We start from the raw sequence: 23115 nt of genomic DNA, 5'->3' as shown, positions 1-23115 counted from the left end.
CATTACAAAGGTCTTAGACACTTTAGGTCTACCAGTAAAACTTTGACTTCCATTTTCTCCAGTGAGGACCATATCTTTACATGATTCATTGAGTCAAAGACACAGGAAAGGTTTATGAAGGCCGTGTGCAATGAGCATCTCCTGGCTTTGACATACTTTGCCATCAGCAGTGACAATTTTAGCAACTGCTCTACTGTGCCCAGGCCGGGGATAAAACCATATTGCACATCAGTTAAAATCTTGTTTTTTGCTGCCCAGTCCTCAAGTCTGAATAAGAGCCTGCTATTTTAATGGTTGAATCAACTAATGCAATTGGACGATAACAACTGGGCAAGTTTCTGTTGCCCTTTTTAAAATTCGGGCCCATTACTGCCTCACACCAAGAACCAGGCATTTCTTCCTTAATCACTCCTCGGAAGACGTGTACGCAATGTGGCCCAGCAGGTTACTTTATATTTAAAAACATCCACTATAACACCTTTTGGACCCACAGATTTGCCTGTAATACTCTTGTTAATAGCATTTATGACTTCAGCAATTTCAATAGAATCACTTAGCTAGACCTCGTCTTCATTAATCTTAGGGTGACTGTTCCCTTCATCTAAGTGTTCAGAAACTACCCCTGGAGCAAATACTTTTTCAAAATGCTCTACCCATGAATCTACTTTAATGCGGCATTTAACCCTCTGGGAATTATCTTCTGAAAAGGGGGTATATAACTTCCCAGAACTTTTTGCATTCCCTGAAAATGGCAGCTAATTCTAGATTGTCCCAGGCAGATCTTCTAATTTCTTGTTTCCTATGCTCAAGGGCTGACTTACAAATGCCTGTCTAGGTTTTCGAATAGCCACAGTGTAATGTAGTCAATGGACAGTGCCCAGTGACCACACTGGTCAGGCACTAGGACCAGCCCGAGGGAAGGCCGAGGGCGGGAGGAAAGGGAGGAGCTGGGGGAAGAAAGGGCAGTTCACTGCTGACCACCATGCTTGTAGGTCATGAATAAAGAAGCTCCTTACTGAAGCCATTGTCCGCGTGGTTACTGAGTCACCAACGACTCTACAACTGGCGACGAGGGTAAACGCAGCCTGCGCGTGTGCATAGCCACTGCAGCGACAGTGCACTGCAGTGAAGCGCCCACCGAGTGCCCACCTCGGCGGCGACGGCGGACTAGAAGCGCCCACCGAGTGCCCACCTCGGCGGCGACGGCGGACTAGAAGCGCCCACCGAGTGCCCACCTCGGCGGCGAAAGCAGACCAGAGGAGCGCCCACCGAGTGCCCACCTCGGCGGCAGAGCGCCTACCGAGTGCCCACCTCGGCGGCAAACGAGACCCTGGAGAGCGCCTACCGAGTGCCCACCTCGGCGGCGGAAGCGTGGCAAGACCACCACCCACCGAGTGCCCACCTCGGCGGTGAAAAGGAAAGAAGACTGCCTGTTACCTGTGGCGTCCCCAGCGGCGGATCCCCAGTCCCGGTGAGTGAAGACGCCGACCCAGCCAGCAAAAACGAGACTCCCGGCTGCAAATTGAATGAGATCGGCCGAAATCCCGCCAAAAACGAGATTCCCGGCGGCCATCTTGAAGTCAGGCGGTCTCGACCAATCCCCTGCGAGGGATTTCCGGCGGCCATTTTAAGGTCAGGCAAAGGCCCTAAAGTAACGAACAAGCACTGGCAAGTGCAGCGAAGAAAATAAACAAGCACTGGTGAGTGCACCGAAGAACATAAACAAGCACTGGCGAGAGCAATGCAGACAATAAACAAGCACTGGCGAGTGCAACAAAGAAAACAAACAAGCACTGGCGAGTGCAACGGGGAAAAAACAAGCACTGGCGAGTGCGACGCAGATACCAAACAAGCACGGGTGAGTGCAACGAGACCGGACAAGAGAGTGTACACGGACTGAAACAGACGTCAGGCACTACGAGCAAACAATGGCCGACACTGCCCCTGAGAGCACGTCGAGAGCTTCTCTCCTGCGGCGCCCCAAACCCCTCATTATCGAATCTGGCAGGAGCATGAGCCTGCGGTGGCAAGAATGGATTGAAGACTTTGACGACTTCATAAAAGCATCCAAGATAACTGACGAGGAAGGACAACTACTTTTCCTCAGGAACCTGATTGGCAGGGACGGAGGCCGGGTCCTGAAAGAACTGCCAGCAGAATCGCTGGAGTCTTACACAAAAGCACGGGAAGCCCTGGACGGTAAATTCCTACACAAAAAGAACGTCGACTATGAGCGGTACACCCTCAACAGAGCTGTGCAAGAGAGAGGTGAACGAATGGAGGAGTTCGTGACTCGTCTGAACCGCCTAGCGAAACACTGCGAGTTTGACAAGTTTTCAAAGGAAGACGCTCTGCGACTAAGAGTCATAGAAGGCTGCCTCTCCGAACCATTGAGACGTAAGCTACTGAAGAAAAGCTACACACTAGCACAAATCGTGGACATGACGAGAGTAGAGGAGCAAGCGGACGATTACACAAAAAGCATGGAAAGCGGGAAAAGTGAGAGACCAGAACAAGCCTTCAGGATGCAATCTCGGCACGAACATAGGCGGTCTCCGCCACGTGATCGCTCGTCCAGGTTCAAGAAACACCACCACCAGTCCCACAAAGGGCACAAAGACACGAGATACACGAAAGGACGCTCGGACAAGCACACCAAATGTTCCCGATGCGGCTACGACTATCCACATGCAGATGCATGCCCAGCGCTGGGTGAGCAATGCCGGAAATGTGGGAGGGACAACCATTTTGAAAGTATGTGCGGGGCAGTGCCGAAGAGTGATCACAAGGGAAGCCACCGACGATACCCAGACAGTCGCCATCATGTCAGGGCTGTCGAAGGCAAACGTGACTCATCTTCTGGGTCGTCACAATCAAGCGACCGCTCCTGCAGGACATGTCAGTCTCGGCGATCATCCTCAAGAGGATCTCAATCGTCACCCGTTCCCCGAAAAGAATAGCTCAATCGGGTGGCAGACCTTGACCAACTAAAGGAATACCCGTGCCTGGATATCAACATTGGCTCTCATCCCACGCAGTTTGTGCTCGACAGTGGGGCAACGCTAAACTATCTACCAGCCGCTGAATATCACCGGATGAATCCTCCGCCCGAACTAATGGAGGCCCATGTGCAGGTGTACACGTGGATGGCTGAAGAGCCACTGACATGCCTGGGAAAGTTCGAAACTGACCTTTCATATGAAGGTCAGACAATACCAGCGTACATCCATGTCATTGAAGGGCCCGAAGCCGACTGCCTCCTGAGCCTGGCAACTGCCGAACGGCTGAAACTGGTAGATATCCTATTCAGAGTCACTGACAAACCAGCACTCATCCGAAAATTCCCAAAGCTGTTCCAAGGCCTAGGAAAACTGAAGAACTGTCAAATAAAACTACATATAGATGACCAAGTCACGCCGGTGGCGCAACACCACCGAAAAATCCCATTTCATCTACAAGAAGCCGTGGAGAAGGAACTCAGAGACCTGCTAGAAGCAGACATCATCGAGAGAACGGAAGGGCCGACCCCGTGGGTCTCCCCGGTCATGGTAGTCCCAAAGAAAGGAGAAACGGGCCGAGTTCGTCTGTGTGTAGACATGAGAGCGCCCAATACGGCCATCGAAAGAGAGAGACATCCTGGACCACACAACGGAGCAAAGGTATTTTCAAAACTGGACCTCAACAAAGGATACCATCAACTAGAGTTGCATGAAAGGTCTAGATACATCACAACATTCTCGACACATCTTGGCCTATTCAGATACAAGAGACTAAGTTTCGGAGTGTCATCAGCGGCAGAGATATTCCAAGAGGCCATCAGGAGAACAATACACCACATCCCACAGGTTCTGAACTACAGTGATGACATCCTCGTATACGGAGCAACGACAGCTGAACACAACAAAGCGCTGAATCAGGTCTGTCAAGCACTGATGGACGCGAACCTCACACTTAACGAAGCTAAATGTGAACTGCACAAACCAACACTAAAGTTCTTTGGACACCTATTCTCTGGAAATGGAATGAAACCTGACCCAGAAAAGGTAGCAGCGTTAAACGACACACCAAGCCCGAAGGACGTGGGCGATATACGCTCGTTCCTAGGTATGGCCAGCTACTGCTCCAGATATATTCCCGACTACGCTACATTAAGCTACCCGCTGAGGAAGCTCACTAAACAAGGGCAATCCTTCCAGTGGTCCACCCAGTGTGAAGGAGCATTTCGTGAAATTAAGAGAACTGTTGAATCAGCAAAAAACTTAGCATACTTCAACCCCACAATGAAGACGGAGATAACGGTAGACGCCAGTCCGGTAGGACTAGGAGCCATCCTAGCACAGTATGACAGGGAAGAAGACCAAAGGCACATAGTAGCGTATGCGAGCAGAAGCCTGACGGACACAGAGAGAGCCTACTCGCAACCAGAAAAAGAAAGCCTGGCGGTTGTCTGGGCGTGTGAACACTTCCACATCTTCATCTTTGGGAAGCACTTCACACTCATAACTGATCATCAGGCCCTAATCACAATCTTTGGAAACCCGAAAGCAAAAATGCCACCAAGAATAGAGCGGTGGGGCCTAAGACTGCAAGAGTACACATACACCATTATCCACAAGCCAGGCAAAGATGCAAACCCGGCCGACTACATGTCACGACACCCCATCAAAGACAACAAACCAGAACAATCAATAGCGGACGAATACATTCACTTCGTAGTGAATAAAGCGAGGCCTCCGGCTGTACCTCTGGATGCCATCTGCGACGCAACACAAACGGATGCCACCCTGCAAGAAGTGAAAAACATGATCCAAACCAACGGCTGGAGACGCCAGTCAAGCAATGGACAAAACGACATGGACATGGCGGCATTCAAACATGTCCATGAAGACCTGTCGATCGCCGCCAATGGACTCATTCTACGAGACAAGAGAATAGTAATACCACGACAACTCAGACAAGGAGTCATCAACTTAGCGCATGAAGGACATCGGGGTGTGGTAGCTACAAAAAGAGCACTCCGCGAAAGGGTCTGGTTCCCAACCCTAGATCAGATGGTGGAGGCGACATTGAAGGACTGCCCGCAATGTCAACTCGTAAGTCGTCCGGACCCCCCTGCACCGCTACAAATGTCCCCACTACCGGAGGGCGTCTGGCAACACATTGCCATTGATTTCTTCGGGCCAATCAAATCGGGCCAATATGTCCTAGTTATCATGGACGAATACTCCAGATTCCCCATCGCCCAACTGTGCGCCTCCACGAAAGCATCAAGTACCATACCCATCCTAGATAAGGTCTTCGCCGCATGGGGAATCCCCCTAGTGGTGAAGTCGGACAATGGACCACCGTTTAATAGCCACGACTTTGCTGAGTTCGCACAACACCTCAACTTCACACACCGCAAGATCACGCCACTATGGCCACAGGCCAATGGAATGATTGAACGCTTCATGGCCACGATCAAGAGGACCCTCCAGCAAGCAGAAATCACCGGAAGGCGCCTACAGACAGCACTTGACGAGGTGCTGCGGGCCTATAGAAACACGCCCCACTCTACCACGGGCAAATGTCCCGCTACCGTCATGCTAGGACGCCCAGTGCGCACCAGAATACCGATGATGAACCTGACTGCGCCAGAACTGGATACTGACTCTGATCACGAAGAGATCGCGGCAAGAGACAAAGAAAATAAGGAAAAGATTAAAGACTATGCGGATGAGCGACGTCACGCGGCCCCCCCGCAAATAAAAGAAGGAGACTGGGTGCTGGCGAGACAAGAGCAGCACCGGAAGACAGACTGTCAATACAACGAGGTTCCCCTCAAAGTGATCCAACAAAAGGGAACCATGATCACAGCGGAGGCCGAAGGGAACAGACTCACCAGAAATGTGACATACTTCAAAAAGTGCGGACCCAATGTCACCGAGTTACTGGCCGATCCCAAACTGGAGCCTGAAGACCTCGAGACACTGACAACCAACAGCTCATTGCCCAGGGGGATCACTGACGAGAATGAGAGTGACAACTCTGACCCCCAAGCACGCCCCAGACGTGTGATTAAGAAACCATCGCGTCTGATTGAAGAACCTTAAAGAAACTAACTCGTGACTTGACCAGGGACAATGTCATTGTGTCATCATCCACCGGGGGGGAGATGTAATGTAGTCAATGGACAGCGCCCAGTGATCACACTGGTCAGGCACTAGGACCAGCCCGAGGGAAGGCCGAGGGCGGGAGGAAAGGGAGGAGCTGGGGGAAGAAAGGGCAGTTCACTGCTGACCACCATGCTTGTAGGTCATGAATAAAGAAGCTCCTTACTGAAGCCATTGTCCGCGTGGTTACTGAGTCACCAACGACTCTACACACAGGATCTCGGGGAACCACTTTAAGTGCTGCTTTAAGCTGCCTATGGGATTTTGAAAATGATGCATTAAACCATGTGTGTAAAAGGGAAGATTTCACTTGTTTCCTCACTATGAGCTGCTTTTACATATTTTTACGAATAACTCTATAACTATCCAAAATAGATACTGGGTTTGCTTCTCATATCCTGGTGCCTTCTCCATTTTTATAATTAAATCTTTCATAACCTTATCCAGCCTACTCAAAACAAATATGACACTGCGGCTTCATCTTGGATTTTTAGCAGGAAGGTTGAGGCAACAGTGGGGTGAATACACGACACATCCGACTTTGAGAAACCTTTGTTGGCCACAGCTTCCCCGATTGCTTGTCAGTGGAACCATCCACTAATTTTTACTCAACAAAGTTCAATCTACAGTTAGCCACAGGTATGTCCTAGTCGACAGCATGAAAGACACTTTTTTGCATTTTTTTGCATTTCCAATGGCATAACATTTAATTTTTTTTTGTTTTCCATGGTTTTTTTGTTTATTACATACATTGGCCCCAACAAATTTTGCTCTCCAACAGCTTTCTCAATTTTTCTTTTATTTCAAGGGCTGCATGGCACCTTTTGCAACTTTCCTCATTAGTCACAACATATAGCTGTTGCAGTGCTTAATTTGTAAGAAAATAAGTGCCTGGGTTGCTGCCCTGGCTGCTGTAGCTTGCACCACCAATTGCCCCTGACATTGCTCCCAATGACACTGCACTGCTAACACAACTACAAACCATCACACTCCTACAAGTGTGAGAATTCGGAATATGCAAGGCCTCCAAACCTATAGTAATAGATTGGGCGCAGGTATTTGTAATTTCTAATGTAGGTTGTAATAATGAACAACTGTTGATGTGCTCATCTGTAAATTAGACAAACAGCACCACCATGTGGCATACTGTGGTACGTGCCGGTGTTGACAAATATGTGCAGGTGCTGAGCACCGGAAACCACAGGTTCAAATTAAGCTCTGATGCTACCGGCTGTAAACTGATGATAAGGAAATCCATGTCAAGAGTGAAGGGTCGAGTAACAAGCAGATTGTCATTAACTGCCTCTCAGAAGCTTCAGAATATATAGGTCAAAACTAGGAATACAGCAACAGAACAAAAAATGAGATCCTGCTATAGGCACCAGAAGACCCAAGGACAATCGTGTTTGGCTGACCCAATACCTTCAACTTCATTTGGGATTATCTCAGACTCAAATTTGTCGTTCATCTAGCAAATTAACAGTGTGACCCAAAACGTGTTTCACCATCTTCTTCGCCACCGTTTCTTCTGTGCTGGCAGTCAACTTACTACTGAACTCACCTTCGTCATCGTGACTGCTTTATCATGCATCAATTGTTGCCATGCATTTCTTCAGAGGGCTCTCTTTCAATACAATGAACAAGCTCCACAAAGTCCAGAACTATGAAGCCTGTTTGATCCTCGGCTTAAAACATTCTGATCATATCTCTCCTGCCCTGATATCACCCAGTTAAGCAGAAGATTGAATTAAAAAACCCTCTGCTTTTTGCTTAAGACCTTGTACAGCTATTCTCCATAGTACCTTTTCTAACTAAAGCTCCAATGCCACCCACCCTGGTGCATATGATAAAGCAATCTGGGAAAGAATCCTGCATTCCACAAGGCTCATCCCTCTATATGTGTTCATCTCCATCTTTAAAGCTTGAGGTGGGCTTAAAAATATTTTGATACCACCTTCAAAACAAGCCTTGGCAAAGCACATAGGCTTCACCTACGCGAGATCTATTGACTTTGACGATTTCTTTCTTTTTACCAACAGTGTTAATTACATCAAAGCCCTTTTTTTGGGGGAGGGGGGGTGGCTTGGACGCCGATGAGGCGGGTCGCGTGAGCTGAGGGCTTCGCGCCAACCTCACCGTTTATCCTGCACGGAGAACTGGACTGGCTCTCCTGTGACCCTGGGAGGATTCCCCCAAATGCGGGAGCCTGCACTGTAGGGGATTGAGTGCTTTATTGCCGCCTGACGCCGAGCTAAGACACTGAGAAGTGGGAGACTCGGCCTACGCATGCAGCAAATGGCGGTCGTCTCCGCAAATTGATCTATGGGCACGACCAGGAGGAGGCGTAGACCGGTGCCCTAGAGGACTGAGTGCTTCCCCCCTTGAGAGCGGCAGGTGGCGAGCGCCTTCGGCGGAGTCCAGCTCCCTTCCTCTGCACTGCGAGGAAGGTGCGGCGATTGCCGGCGGCGCGGCCCCTGGGGAGTACCGGGAGCGCCCGGCCGCAGTAACAAAGAGAGTTGCTGGTGGAGGAGAGGCGGGGAAGACCACGCACTACCCGGTGACTACTGGAGGAGGACGGGTGGGGGTCCCTTCTCCTGTGGTCCATGAGCGGCAGTTGAACCGGCATCGGGGTGAGATAGACCCCTACGCGCATCCGAGGTGGGCTGGATAAGCCGCTACCTAATTGCTTGGCCGCGAGTGGGGATCCGGGCCTGTGTGCTGTGGGGCCCCGCTCTGCCTCGCAGACTGGAGTAGACGTCGAAGGTCGCGGGGCGGCGCTGGGGACCCTGACCTTATGGACTCGGGGCGACATGGGGCTGCCCGCAGTTTGGCCAATGGACCAGAGTGTGGACTTGCCGGACGCTCCAGCGAGAGTGGCCTGCTGCGGCGGAGCCGATTGGGAGCTAGAGACCGACCTCCAGAGCCGGCGGTGGGGACTGGATGTGGCGCAGCTGCCTGGCAGGTGGCGCAGGAGCAGACCGAGGTACCCTGAGGTGCCCTGGAACTGGAGACGTGGACGACCGGGCGTTCCGTGGTGATCGAGGGAACGGCGACACTGGTAAGCTGGAGTGGTCACACACTGTGGCTTGAAGCGGTCTCGGAACTCGGATTGGAGCTCGGTGGCTGCTTGTTGGGTCCTTCTCCCATGGAGGCTGGCTTTGAGCGCATTGGGCTGAGGAACCCCGCTGGGCTATCTCAGGCACGGGGGGTTAACGATAAGGCCTCTGTAGTTCTATTGGGCCTGATGCACCCTCGCCTGGCAGCTGGAGGTTTAGCCTGAGAGTGGACTGCCTGGTTGGGACACCTACAGGAAGCAGAGACGGGCGAGGAACCGCAGGACAACGGAGGCACTGCGGCCACACCGTACAAGGCGTACCAGGAGATGGCGTCCTGGGACACAGAAGCCTTCCACGACACAGACAGAGAGAGAGAGAGGTCAGAGGCCCTGCAGGCCATGACAGAGATCTCACAGGCGAGCGGCACAACTCTGACCGACTCGGAAAAGGGATCGGCAGAGACGGATTCTGACGGGACGGACGCAGGGAGTGTCACTCTGCCACACATCACTCCAGGGACAGCAAACGAGATTGTTGATGCCTGAACGTATGCAGTGTCTCAAGTGACCAGTAAGAGGGGTCGATTGGTCCTGGTACTGTAGCCTTTGGAGGGGAGTGATTGGGAGAGACTTGGTGGTTCGGCGGGCTTGGGCGAGAGGACATTCGCACTGTGCAGTTGGCCACCCATCTGGGGGCCCTTCAGAGGGAGAGGGCAATTTTTTTTTGTTATAGTGGGGTTTGGCGCTTGGATACAGTGAGGCTGCAGGCCAGATCTTCTTGGTGCTAGAGCTCCCCCGTTACTTGCGCTCCTAGAGTGAATCTCTGGTAGCTACCAGAGGGACTGTTAGTGGATAGTTTGGATGGGTACTAGCTGTTTAGAGCCTGTTCTGGGGAGGGGAGGTGGGAAAAATTTGGGGGTTGTTTTTGGAGTAGATAGAGCCACCAGTGTGCCAATGCAGGGAGTGCAGTTATGGAACAGAGATAATCCGCACTATGGGGGGGATCACCAGAGTTCAAATGAATTACATGGAATGTACAGGGGATGCATACGATGTTGAGATGCCACAGGGTCCATGCTTATTTAGTGCGTAGAGGGGTGCAGATAGCTTTTCTCCAAGAAACCCATATGGACCGAGTTGAGGGTCAGGCATTGCAGCGTGGTGGAGGGGGGAGCTTTTTTATACAACGTATTCTGCTTTTGCTAGGGGTGCGCTGGTTTGGGTGAGGGCGGGGGTTCAGGGCCGGACTGACTACCGGACAGTTTGGAATGCTGCCGAGATGGGGGCTGATTTCACTGTGGTGGGGGCTGATTTCATTCATGTAGACCTGCGTGTGCTTCGAAATAATTAAAGCTAAACGAATTTAGTTTAGCACACGCAGGTCTCCATGAACATAATCAGCCCCCAGCTCAGCAGCATTCCAAACTGCCAGGTAGCCAGTCCGGCCCTGCGGGGGCTCTCTTCCAGCCGACTCAGCAGATAGTGGATCCTGAGGGGAGGTTTGTGGCTGTTATGGGGAGGTTGGATGGGAGGGACATGACATTATGCAGTGCCCCTAATGTGGAACAGATGGCTTATTTTGCTCGGTTATCAGGGAAATTAACGTCATTCCTGACCGGTTCAGTGATCTTAGGGGGCGATTTCAACTCTGTCACAGATACTGAGATGGATAGGTCACATCCACCGCTACCCCAGGCACCCATACATAAGCTCTCAAAACTCCGGAGGGACTGGCAGGCCGAGTGGGCGCCGATAGATACATGGCGAGCGCAACATATAGGGGAGCGGGACTATTCTTATTATTCTGCCCTACATGACTTGCATGTGCGGCTAGATGCGGTGTTGTGTTCCCCGGACGTTCATGCATTGGTCCGCCATAGTGAGTACCTGGCGAAGACAATATCGTATCATAATCCGCTACTCTTGGCACTGAGGTCGTCTCGGGGACGGCCTACAATCCCTACCTGGCGATTACTCCCGGAGGCGTTGGAAGACCCGGTGTTTCGCACAGAGGTGCAGGAGTGTATAGAGCATTATTTCCTCGAGAATGAGGTGACGGCTTTGACCTTGGCCCTGGAGTGGGATGCCTTTAAGGTGGTGTTGCGGGGCTTATGTATTGCTAAAACAGCAGGAGTGCGGAGGACGCTTTTGCAGGATATAGAGAGGGAGGAACTGCGGCTGCGGCTGCATCGGTTAGAGAGGGCCCACCCTGATGACCCGGAAGCACATGCCGAAGTCTTAGCTGCGAGAAAGGGAGTGGTGACGCACGTAGAGAGGTTGCGCTGCTTTGACCATAAAGAGTATTTGGTACGGGCACACTCGGAGAGGGATAAGGTGGGCTCCCTCCTTGCATGGCTGGCCAACCCGGGCCAGAGAGGTACGCCCATTCTGGCTTTGACCACCCCAGCGGGTGTACCGGAGTATACCCAACAAGGGATTAACGAGATGTTCTTGGCATTCTATGCGGATCTGTACGAGAGTAAGTTGTGGGGTATTGCCGTGCCTTGAGGGCGACCACGGAGACACGTTGGGGCAGGAGATACGTAGTGCAATAAAACATATGGCGAGCAAGAAAACCCCAGGAGCAGATGGTCTACCGATTGAATTTTACTCGACGTATGTCGATATCCTGTCCCCCAAACTGCTGGCGGTTTATCGGGAAGCATGCGATTTAGGGAGATTGCCAGTTTCCACTCGCGAGGCTATCATCCCGTTGCTGAAACTGGGTAAGGACTCACTCTCTAGGTCAGCCTACCACCCATTATCAATGTTAACAACTGATTATAAGATTTTGAGTAGGATTCTTGCTACCCGGCTTCTTCCCTATATGACCAGGCGGGCTTTAACCGAAGCGCAATACCGCGACTACTGTACGCCGCCTTCTGCGAATTTTGGGAGAGGACCATAGTGAGACCCCTGCTGTGGCGGTTCTCTCAGTTGACATTGAAAAGGCATTCGACAGCCTAAAGTGGCCGTATTTGTACCAGGTCCTACACGCTTTCGGACTTGGGGACTCTTTTGTGGGGTGGACGGAGCGCCTTTATAAGTCAGCGACAGTGCGTGTGCGGACGGGTGTGACGATCTCTTCAACCTGCCAGGAGGGTTGCCTGCTCTCCCCGTTGTTGTTTGCCTTGGCAATTGAGCCTCTGGCCTCCCATGCCCGGTTGGGGAGGCATTATCCAGGCTTATACCTCCGCGGGGACATGCAGTTTATCTCCCTCTATGCGGAGGACTTGTTGATCTTTCTTGCAAACACGGATACGGCTTTGGAGGGCGCGCGGCACTTGCTCCATGTGTTTGGGCAGTACTCGGGGCTGAGGGTGAACTGGGCAAAGACCTGCTTGTTTCCGGTGGCGCCGGATATGGTGTACCTTTCGAAGGTGGTGGGCATCCGCTGGGAGCCCCACTGTTTACCTTACTTAGGCACCAATGTTTATCATACCCCCGAAGATTTGCTGGAGGGTAATTTGGGTCGGGCCATACGCGGACTTAGGGGCAGTTTGGGATTTTGGAGTACGTTGCCGTTATCGGTAGCGGGTCGGGTGGCACTCCTGAAGATGGTGGCGCTCCTGCGCTTATTGTATTATTTTTGGACGTTGCCGATCTGGGTGCCGGGCTTCATCTTCCGACAGCTCTGCTATATGGCTGGAGGATTTCTCTGGGGGACGGGCAGACGGCGGGTTGCTATGGCTACAATGATACGCCCGAGAGCTGATGGGGGTATGGCAGTGCTGGACTTCGAATGGTACTATTTAGCAGCACAATTGCAGTGGCTCACCCAGGCTGTAGCTCGGGAGTTCGGGCCCTGGATGGCCCTGCAGGATGGTGGATCCCACGCTATATCTTGTCATTTATAGTGCTTCAGCAGAAGATGCGTCTTGAACTTCTCACTGCTGAGGAGAGGATGGGTATGTGCACGGCCTTCCTGCATGGCGGGGGTTGGACGGGCCTGGCTAACTGGGAATACAAGTGCTAGGGGACCGCTACGAAAACAAAGCCCTATTGACATTTCAGGCCCTACAACATAAATATGATCTTTCGCAAGGGGATTATTTGCTGCATTCAGTGCTTGTCTCTGCAATGCAACACTACTGGGGGATGGGTCTGTCGGAACCACGGACCTCAATGGTGTGCCAATATGTGGTAATGGCAGCGGGGACTGTTAAGGCCATTACGTGCCTTTACAGGCGTATGCTGACTGAGGTTCTGGAATCCTTGCGCACGCTGCAGGGGAAGTGGACCTTGGCTGGGAAATTCCTGAAAAAACATGGGCTCAGTTGGTTAGAAGAGCCTGGAAGAGCACGAGGAATGGTAGATTTCGATTGGTGCATTTCTATGTCCTGCATAGGGCGTACTTGACACCAGCTAAGCGTAATCAATATTCCAATGTGGCGGCCGCTCAGTGCCCGAGATGTGGTTTGGAGGGGGCCGACTTCCAGCATATGATGTGGGGATGTACGAGTTTGGGAACGTATTGAGAGGAAGTGCTGGAACTGCTGTGTAGTATAACCGATCGTACGATAGAACTAGACCTGGGCACTTGTTTACTGCACTGGTTCCCGCATACAGCTAAAACGAAAGTGACAAATAAATTTATAGACCTGGACCTTGTACTAGCCAAGAGGGAAATCACAATGCATTGGAAATCAGCAAGGGGGCTAGGTGTGGGGAGTTGGCGGGCGGAATTACTCAAGTGGCCGCAGAGTGAAGGTACACTTAGGCTACAACAGGCCCTACGTACTAATAATGACAAGGCACAGGAGGCGGCAAGGCCGTGGGAGGCCTTGGTTGAAATATTGCAGGCTCCAGAAACAGGTTCGGTGGAGGGTTCGGTCTTGGAGGACCGGAGGGATCCAACTGGCACTTTGGCACAAGGAGAATGAGCCACGGTGTGATCAGTGGGACGAGTCTCTAAACTCTAATGAAAATCTATGCCCAGAACTGCATTAATGTTGTTTATTATTGTTATTGTATTGGATTCTGATGCACCTTAATTGTTTATAGTCCATGCTTTTAAGGCACACTGGTGGCGGGTTGAGGGCGGGGCACACAGAGAGAAGCGGCTTGAGATATATTATGCTGTCATTTACCTATTTGATATTACATTGCTGCTTATTGTCGTAGGTTGTTTGAAAATAAAAAAAAATTAAAAAATCAAAGCCCTTTTTTTTTTTTAACTTCATCATATCCCGCTGCTGTGCAACATGTAAAAAAAAACATTGACAAAGCCAATAGATCTTGCATAAGCGAATACTATTGGCTTTGCCAAGGCTTGTTTTTACACACTGTGGCATGGAGGTATTTTAATATTTGAGTGACTCTCAACACATGACAATCACATCCCAAAGACAAAATGGAATAGGTCGAAATGTGTCCGTCATTAACGAACATCTTTGAGAGATGTTGAATTGTGTTGCCACTTGCTAGAGTCACTTTAAAGTGGCGCTGGCTATAAAATGTATTTCATAAGCCAAAGATTTTGTTAGAGGATACTGACTTGCTTTAATGAAAAGTTGCTTCTGAGCAGTTTTCACTAGATCACTAATCCTTTAGTAAAATTAGAAAAGTGGTAAACTATTGGGAGGCCTAACAGCCATAGCTGCCAACTTGGGGACTGGAAAACGAGATTCAAGTCCTGGAATCAGCTTAACAGCCGGTGATTCTGGGCAAATCATATAATCTTCCTGTGCCTAAAAAATGAATCTCAACTTGTAAATGTAATCTGGGGCTCACATAATGCTCTCCGATGCCTCGAGAATATAAAAACTGCACAAAAAAGCGGGATGTGGGTTTAGGCAGAAGATTCTGTGTGGTTTACAGAGCCATGGGAGATGCCTTTTCTAGTCCCTGTCTTGCTGTGACACCTACTCCTCAACCCGCACCTCGCCCATCCCACCCCTTGTCCCCCACTACCCTCTCCACCTCCCCACCCCCCACTTAGGCTTCCTGAATTTGAGTAGACTATTTTCTCACAGGTTATAAACTGACCCACCTCTACCGAACGTTAAAGCATGTAAAGGTGTTCATGTCCTAACTAAAAAAAAATAGGCAAGGTTGGACCAGCAGTTCTGCTCAATTTCACTGTTGTTTACAGAGCAAAGGAAATCAATATTATCTCAGACAACGGCTCGGAGCTGCCCTACAATAATCACAACAAGAGTTTTGAAAATGCTTCACCTGCATGTGTTTTTTAACACTTTGTATTTATTTGGCTCAGTTGAGCTAGCTGCACACGGCTTTATGTATCGCAGCAATAAGACTAAGGGCCAGATTTATTTCTTGGCGGACGGCCCGTTGCTCCAGCAGGACAACAGAGTAAATTTCTCTGGCGCCCTGGTGGAGCGACCGGCCGCCAGAGTTATAAATCACCACCAAGATGGTCGTCATTTATAAAGCACTGCAGGAACTGCTGTCATGGTGGTTCCTGTCAATGCATTTCGCTGTTTGGTACAATAATCTGAGATCATGACGGAGCCCTGCCCGAAACTGGCTTTTCTTTTTGAAATTAATAAAGACAATGCTCCTCTCGCAATGGGAGTCCTTTCCCATGGAGAGGAGAGCATTTAGCAGTCTTCACTGCCCCTTACCGTCAGGGTTTTCCTGGTGGTGACGGGCGGTGAGAACTGACCTCTAATTCTGCCCATCTAAATCAGGTGAATGGAATTACACGACTGCTTCCGATGGCCCTTACTCGACAGAGCCGTAGGAGGAGTTTAATCAGGGCAGAGACTGAATAGTCTTTACCATGATTTGACCTATAGCCTGCCCGCATCTAAATCAGGCAGGTTGATCATTATCTTGGCGTTACTCAGTCGCCACACACATACAATGGCCAATACAGTGGCTGGGCATTTCCCAAAGGGCAGAGAGGGTGGAGGCCCACCCCACACTAGGAGGAGAGTATACCCATACATGGTTGATGCATGATATCCCAATGCGATCTCCTGAGCCCCAATTGATGAAAACAGCTAGACGGTGCTGGAATGGGTATGTCCACACTGTAAGGGCTCATTATCTCCCAAATACCCCCAGTTTCCCATTTGGTCTTTGCCGTCTATAGTGGATGTTCTGACACACATGAAGTCTGTATATGGACAGAAGCAGGAATAGGTTATGCCGAGGACCTACTGAGGACCTTTATGCAGAGGGTGCCTACATTACCCCCATACTCCCAAGGAAATGATGGTGGGACTCATGTTAGGCGTGACCAGATCTGAAGAACCCAAAACCCGGACATTGGGCAAAAATAGAAGAAGGACTACAATTTTACATCACCGGAGTGGCGCAGAATAACAGCTCTCATCAACATAGGAACACAGAAGCGGCACTGGTAAAATAAATACAATTTAATATGTAAAACCAGCATCATACCTATTAATTAAATTGCTTACTTATAACAGCTGCTATCTAGCACAGCTTTGGAACACCTAAAAAAAGGGCCTCTCTGTTTTCTCACTACAATGACCCACATACCCCCATTGGATAAATGCAAGTACCCCAACCCCTAAATAGAAAATCTCCCCCCATGTGCCCACAAGAGGTCATAGACCCTCACCTGTGCGTTGGTTGGAGACTGAGCCCATCCTGGCCCTCTTCAGCCCGGGCCTGTCCCAGCTCTCCACTCCACATCCTACGGGCTCTCCCAGCGCCCCACCCTCCTCCACTGAAAACCTCAAGCCAGTCCAGTCCTGATCACATCTCCACTGGCACAATCGAGGGGGAGGGCCCGACTCTGAAAGGATCCCAAATTCTGCAATACAATGGCTCCTGCTTCGTCCTCCCGCCCCTTCCGGGACCAAGAAGAACCCCACGAGTGTGTAGTGCACGGCGCCTTACCTCAGACTTGAATGTCACTGTTACTGCTATGAGTGGCGTCCCGGGTACCTCCGACTCTTCCTTTCTCAGGCTAGTAAGAAAGGGCCGCTCCTTTCGTCAGCCTCCTGATGGGGAGTCACCGTCTGCCAACGCCCCGGGGCCTCCTCACTCTTTCTCAACACTAAGCCCGCCCTCCTCGGGTTCTGGTCTTAGCTTTACGGGGTCACCCCTCTCCCAGCTGTGTGAAGAAACTTAGTGGTTCCTCCTCTCGCCTGAAATCCCCGGAGGTCTTTCCTCGCCCTGCTGGCCTCAGAAGTTCCTATTTCCCTCCACTTGCCGCAGCTCTAAGGGCACGCACACCAGAGGCCGCCTCTCGGACAGGCGCACAGGAAATGCAGGCGAACGAAGTGAATGGAAACGGGGGAGATACAAGAGGAAACACAGGAGAGGGGATGACTAGAAGCGCATTGGAAACAGCCGGACAGGAGACGCAGACAGTACTGCGGTGTGCCGACGAGAAGTTGTTGAAGTTGAAAAACACAACATTCTGAACCATATCAAAAATTAAAATCAATGCCGTGCATGCAGCAATGCATGTAGACCCGGCCCTGATAATAAAGTGCCGGTGCTAAGCACCCCAAACCCCGGCACAAATTAAGCACTGATTCCTGGCATCTCTCCAATCACTGTCATCAAGCTCGCCAACCGAACCCTCCCACCTAGTCTGAAGGGCGCCAAAGGCCTTCGGAGAGTTAAAAAACAAGAGTCGATAGATCCATGAGATGCCTCCTTGACCCAGCAATTCCAACAGGACCTGGGCCTCCAGGAGACTGTATTCTGGGAGGTCCTGCAGTTGCACCTGATAGACATCCAATGCATGACGGAGTTGAAGATATCTATAGAATTGTCTACTGAAGAGTTTGCTGCTCCACACCACACACAAAACAACATGGCTACAATGACCTACTCAGTGAAGAGATAAATACAAAACCAGCTGAGAGCTATGAAGGGGAAAAGGAAGCAACAGCAACCACAATGTTCTCAAGTTGTTTCTATGTATGTATCCCATGTTCTTTAAGGATATGCACTGAGAAGGACTGCCTTGTACACCATAATCAAGCTACCCATGCTCCTCTCACACGCGGGTGGGGTGGGTGGGTTACAGAAATGGCAAGCAGCACAGATTTAAGAACCAGTTAGCGGCCTGCCCCCAACCCCCAGACACCTTATGGCCTGAAGATAGGAACTGACATAGTCACTCATGGTAAAACAAAATCACACCTGAGCACAAATAGCGTGACACACCTCTCACAGGACTAGTCCCAAAAGTCTCCTGAGCAAATAAACATAGAGTCTGCCAGTAATTAGGAAATTAGAGAGTCACAGGGCCTCTGCAAGAACGTTTGACACCAGCACCTTCTCAATCACTACTCGGTGGGCCCACTAGCATGGCCTCTTATTTACAACACATCGTCTCGCCTACTGGAGAGCGGGCAAGGGTCAGATGCTTCTCGCATATCATTGGGTTCATGCCCAAGACCTCTTATTGGCTTTTGTATCTGTGTCCCTGAAGATCATGGGAAAATTGTTCTGGTGGATTCAGATGATCTACTGCTTGGTGGCTTTCTTCACTCCAGCTGATTCACAAATGATAGTCACTATGAACTCTACTGCTGAGGGCGGAGTGGCAAGCCTGGGGCCACTGCAGGTGCTCATGGTCTGATTATCTATTGCTAAGGGCTGACTCTTTAATTTGTTAAAGGGGATAACTCAGTAAATTAATAGAACAATCTGCGGTCATGTCTAAAAATAATGAAACATTGATGAGGGCCGTCTTCATACACACGCAGAAGAGGTGCATTTTTGGATCCGTAGTCGGGTTCAGGGGCTCCAAGTCAGGAACTGTTGCAGCATCTTGGATTTCCCTAGGATCAGGGGAAAGGGAAATTTGAGTCATTTGTTCAACCCAGCCCTCCATTACTTGGCACAAAAAGAAAACAAAGGAGCAGTGTCACTAACACCTGTAAAACCTTGCTGATGGCTCCTGAAGAGTAGCCTGTCAAATTCGAAACCTGCTTTGCAGGATTTTCTGCCCTGAGAGGAGAGGTTTCCAAATCATTTTGTTAACTTAGAGGTGGTCTCTTGTATAGTGCAGTTGCTATATCTCCTCTTAAAGGGATGTGAGCTAGAGTAGTAGAACAGACTACAGATAGCCCTTTATTAAAAATAAAATAAATGTTTGTTCTACAACACCTCATATCACATGCCTGGCATTTCTAAGTGCTGTACATAACAAACTTGTTTTTTTTTTGTTTAATTATTTTTATTTGTTTTTTGTTTATGAAATGAACAAGGGAAACAATACATGCATATATAGCCTGCTGCCGGAGCTCAACACACATTGCCAGTTTGATTGCCGGGCAGCGGATGGTAGGCCCACAGTTACGACTATGCCACACTGTCGAACAATGTGGTAATGATATTGCGGGCTCAATGAAGAGATTCCGTGTGTGCGGCTAACAAGCAGGGCTATGCCCAGTGGTGGTCACGGAGTGATGTGATAGTGCATGTGGAGGTGGGGGGGGAGGTTAACGGGGGAAATGGATTATGCAATAGTGACTAACTGTATTCCCTAGCGATGTGGTCCCAAGAGTTGCCAATGCCTAAGCTCCTGTCGGTCAGCGTCCCATCAGCATGTGAAGAATCATTGGTATTGAGTGATTAGGGAATAAGGGACAGTAGCGCAGTCGCTTCGTAGATATATGTATTGGCATCTATAGTGGGCTAGCCCTGGCCAGTGTAGGTGTGCTATGTGTTTCAGAGCAAGGGGAGTGGGCTCCCCGGCGAGAGTTATGGAGGTCCAGAAGCACAGCATTCCTGGCGGACACCACAGGGATTCTGCATAGTCTCATAGCGGCCTCCCGTCTCAACGCTACATTCTCAATTTATGAAAAATGAATTTATGAAACAGTGGAGCCTTGCCTCCTGCGCTGGGGGTTTCAGATTTTTCCACCACCTGGTGACCAGCCGTTAGGAGACAATCAGGCTCAGGTCTGTGAAATGCGACAGTGCCTTATACTTTTTGGACCTACGAAACAGGTCCAGGATGCACACCTCCCAAGTGCTTACCACTGCGCACCATGAACTGTCTGTGAGGTGAGTGGTGATCGCACGCCAGTAGGTAGCTAGAGCAGTGCAGCCCCACAACATATGGATGAGGTCAGCATTCATCGATCAGCAGCGCGGCACTGAGCATCTAGGCGGCTAAAGTGTTTATGTTTTCCGGTGTGAGGTATGCCCTGTGTGCTATATAGAGTTGTATGAGGCGGAACCTTGCATTCCTGGGTATATGGATCGGCCCCTGTAAGATGCTCTACCACTCCTTGTCAGTGCTGGGGAGCTGCAGGGCGTCGTCCAAGTGGCCTCTAAGAGAAGTCAGTCGGTGCGCTGTGTGTGTTCGCAAGGAATCAGAGAACCACTTAAGAAGGCACCTTCCCACACCCATGGTGTGGATGTATTGAGCTGTCCCTGTGGCAACCCATCATCGGACACGAGGTCTAGAAATGGCATCAGCTGCCCGTCATCGGACACAAGGTCTAGAAATGGCATCAGCTGCCCCGCATTTGTGATGAAGTCCTGTCCTCTCGGCGTGCTAAGGATGGGCAAGGCAGGCGTGTAAGGGGTTCAATCCCTAGTGAGAAATAAGGCATGTTTAAAGCACCTGTGGGCTACGCCAACTTCAGCTGCTCAGGGGTCTTGTCTCAGCTCCCAGGGTGGAATAGGCGTAGAACGACCAGGCCTGACAGTGCATGGCCATGTCCTCTGTGTATTGTCCGCTCATCCATCTAGTCACCCATTGGGGCTCTGCTGCCAGGTAATAATGTTCTACGTGAGGCACTGCTAAGCCTCCCCAATCTACCTGCAAATACAGTTTAGAAAGCGCTACCCAACAGCGAGCGCCTTTCCATATGAAGTTGCGCATCATGCGCTCAAAGGAGCGGAACACAGGGGGGTGAATGTAGAGTGGCAGGTTCGCTAAGGAGTATAAGAGCATGGGCAGCACTACCATTTTCAATAGGACAATGAGGCCCATAACCGTCAAGCGAAGGCTCCGCTAGAAGGACATCTGTGATCTTATTGTGGACACTGCTAGGTGACATTGCCGTCCAGTAGGTCATCGGGTTGGTGGTAGATTCTGATTCCGAGATAGTGGAAAACGGTGGGATGCCATAGAACATTCTGACCAGTATTGTTAGTTCAGGGTCGGCAGTGGATGGATCAAATGGGTGGATGGATCAAATGGGCACAAGCATGATTTTGCAGAGTTGACTCTAAGGCCGGATAATGACGCAAATTCAGTGAGTGTTTCAGCGACATCGTCGCTTACATAGACTAGGAGGTCATCCGCATAGAGCGATATTGAATGCACTCCATCACCAAGCGGTATCCCCCATGTTGCACCCCTACATCTGAGGGCCACCGCTAATGGTTCCAAGGCCAAATATAACAGGAGCGTGGCTAGGGAGCAACCATGGCCAAATAAAACAGGAGCGTGGATAGGGGGTAACCTTGCCTGGTACCACGCTCAATGGGCACTGGGCTGGACTGTTTTCACTCTCGCCTTGGGTAAGGTGTATAAAAGATTTACCAGGCGAAGGTAAGTGTCGCCTAGGTCTTATCTGGAGAGGACAGAGAATAAATAATCCCATTCTAAAGCATCAAAAGCTTTCTCAGAGTCGAGAATCATGCATCTCGAATGTGGCCATTGCTCAGGTGAGTACCTGGCCACTCGAAAGAAGCGGTGCAGATTTAGAGATGTACTGCGAGGCGGGACAAACCCATTTTGATCGGTGTGGACCAACGTAGGGACCAGAGGGGCTAAGCGTTCCGCTAGGATTTTGTAGTTGGTGTTAAGGAGCGCTAAGGGGCGGTATGAGCCTAGTAGTTCCAGGTCCCTATCTGGTTTTGGCAGGGAGACTAGGGGGATTTCCCGCAACTACATCAGCTGTCTAGACACCTCCTGCGAGGCCTCATAGAGGGTTGATAAGTGGGGGGCTAGGTCTGCGGCATAAGCCTTGTAGTACTCCGCTGATGGACTGTCTGGACCAGGAGCGTTAGCAGTGGCCAGCGCTCTAATGGCCTCCTGTATCTGGAAAAGTGTGATTGGTTCGCCCAACTCGGGCTGTTGCTGTGGTGTAATAGTGGGCAGAGGGAGTGGGGAAAAAAACTCCACCAAAGTGTGCGGAGCTGCAGTGGTGAGGGAGCCATACAATGCTGTATAGTGCTCGACAAACTCAGCGTGGATTTCCTTTTGAACATGAAGTAGGTGGCCAGTTCTTGATTGTAACGCAATGACTGGCCGGTGTGATTGCTCGTGTCTGTGGCCAGAGGAGTGGATGCAGGCTGAGTGGGCGGCATAGTTGAGGCATCGAAGTCGCTCTAGCAGTTCCATATGTTGTGCCTTGCTGTGGATAATTGCTGGGCACCCGCGGGGTCAGATACCGCTGAGGATTCCAAGCAGATGAGCGATCGTTCGATGTCCTTGTCCAACTGTTTACATATGCCCCAGCTATGGCCCAGACAGTGGCCACAAATTACTGCCTTATGAGCCTTCCATTCTGACCCTGCATCCGTGCCTGTGTTGATGTAAAAAAAAAAGGTAAGTATGGCATCCCCCAGAGCCACGCAGTAAGGTGGATCTTCCATAGCCGCCGGATGGAGGCGCCATAGGCGCGTAGTCTGGCCAGCTCTCAGTCACCCTATCTGAAGGAGGTGTGGGTTGCGGTCTGAATGTGTACGGACCAAGTCAAGTCAAGTCATTAAATTTATATAGCGCGCTACATACCCAGAGGGTCTCAAGGCGCTTGAAGAAGGGTGGGGAATTACTTGTCAAATATCCACGTTTTAAGTTGCTTTCTGAATGCTAGGTGGTTCTGAGTAAGGCGAAGGTGAATGGGAAGTGAGTTCCAGGTTTTAGCTGCCAGGTAGGAGAAGGATCTACCTCCCATGGTGGTTTTGTTGATGCGAGGTACAGTGGCAAGGGCTTGGTTGGAGGATCGTAGCTGGCGGGAGGGGGTGTAGAAGGACAGTCGT

The sequence above is a fragment of the Lissotriton helveticus genome, chromosome 11 (genome assembly GCF_964261635.1).
Source record: "Lissotriton helveticus chromosome 11, aLisHel1.1, whole genome shotgun sequence".
In the NCBI taxonomy this organism is placed as follows: Eukaryota; Metazoa; Chordata; class Amphibia; order Caudata; family Salamandridae; genus Lissotriton; species Lissotriton helveticus.
Note: the sequence above shows the minus strand (reverse complement) of the source record.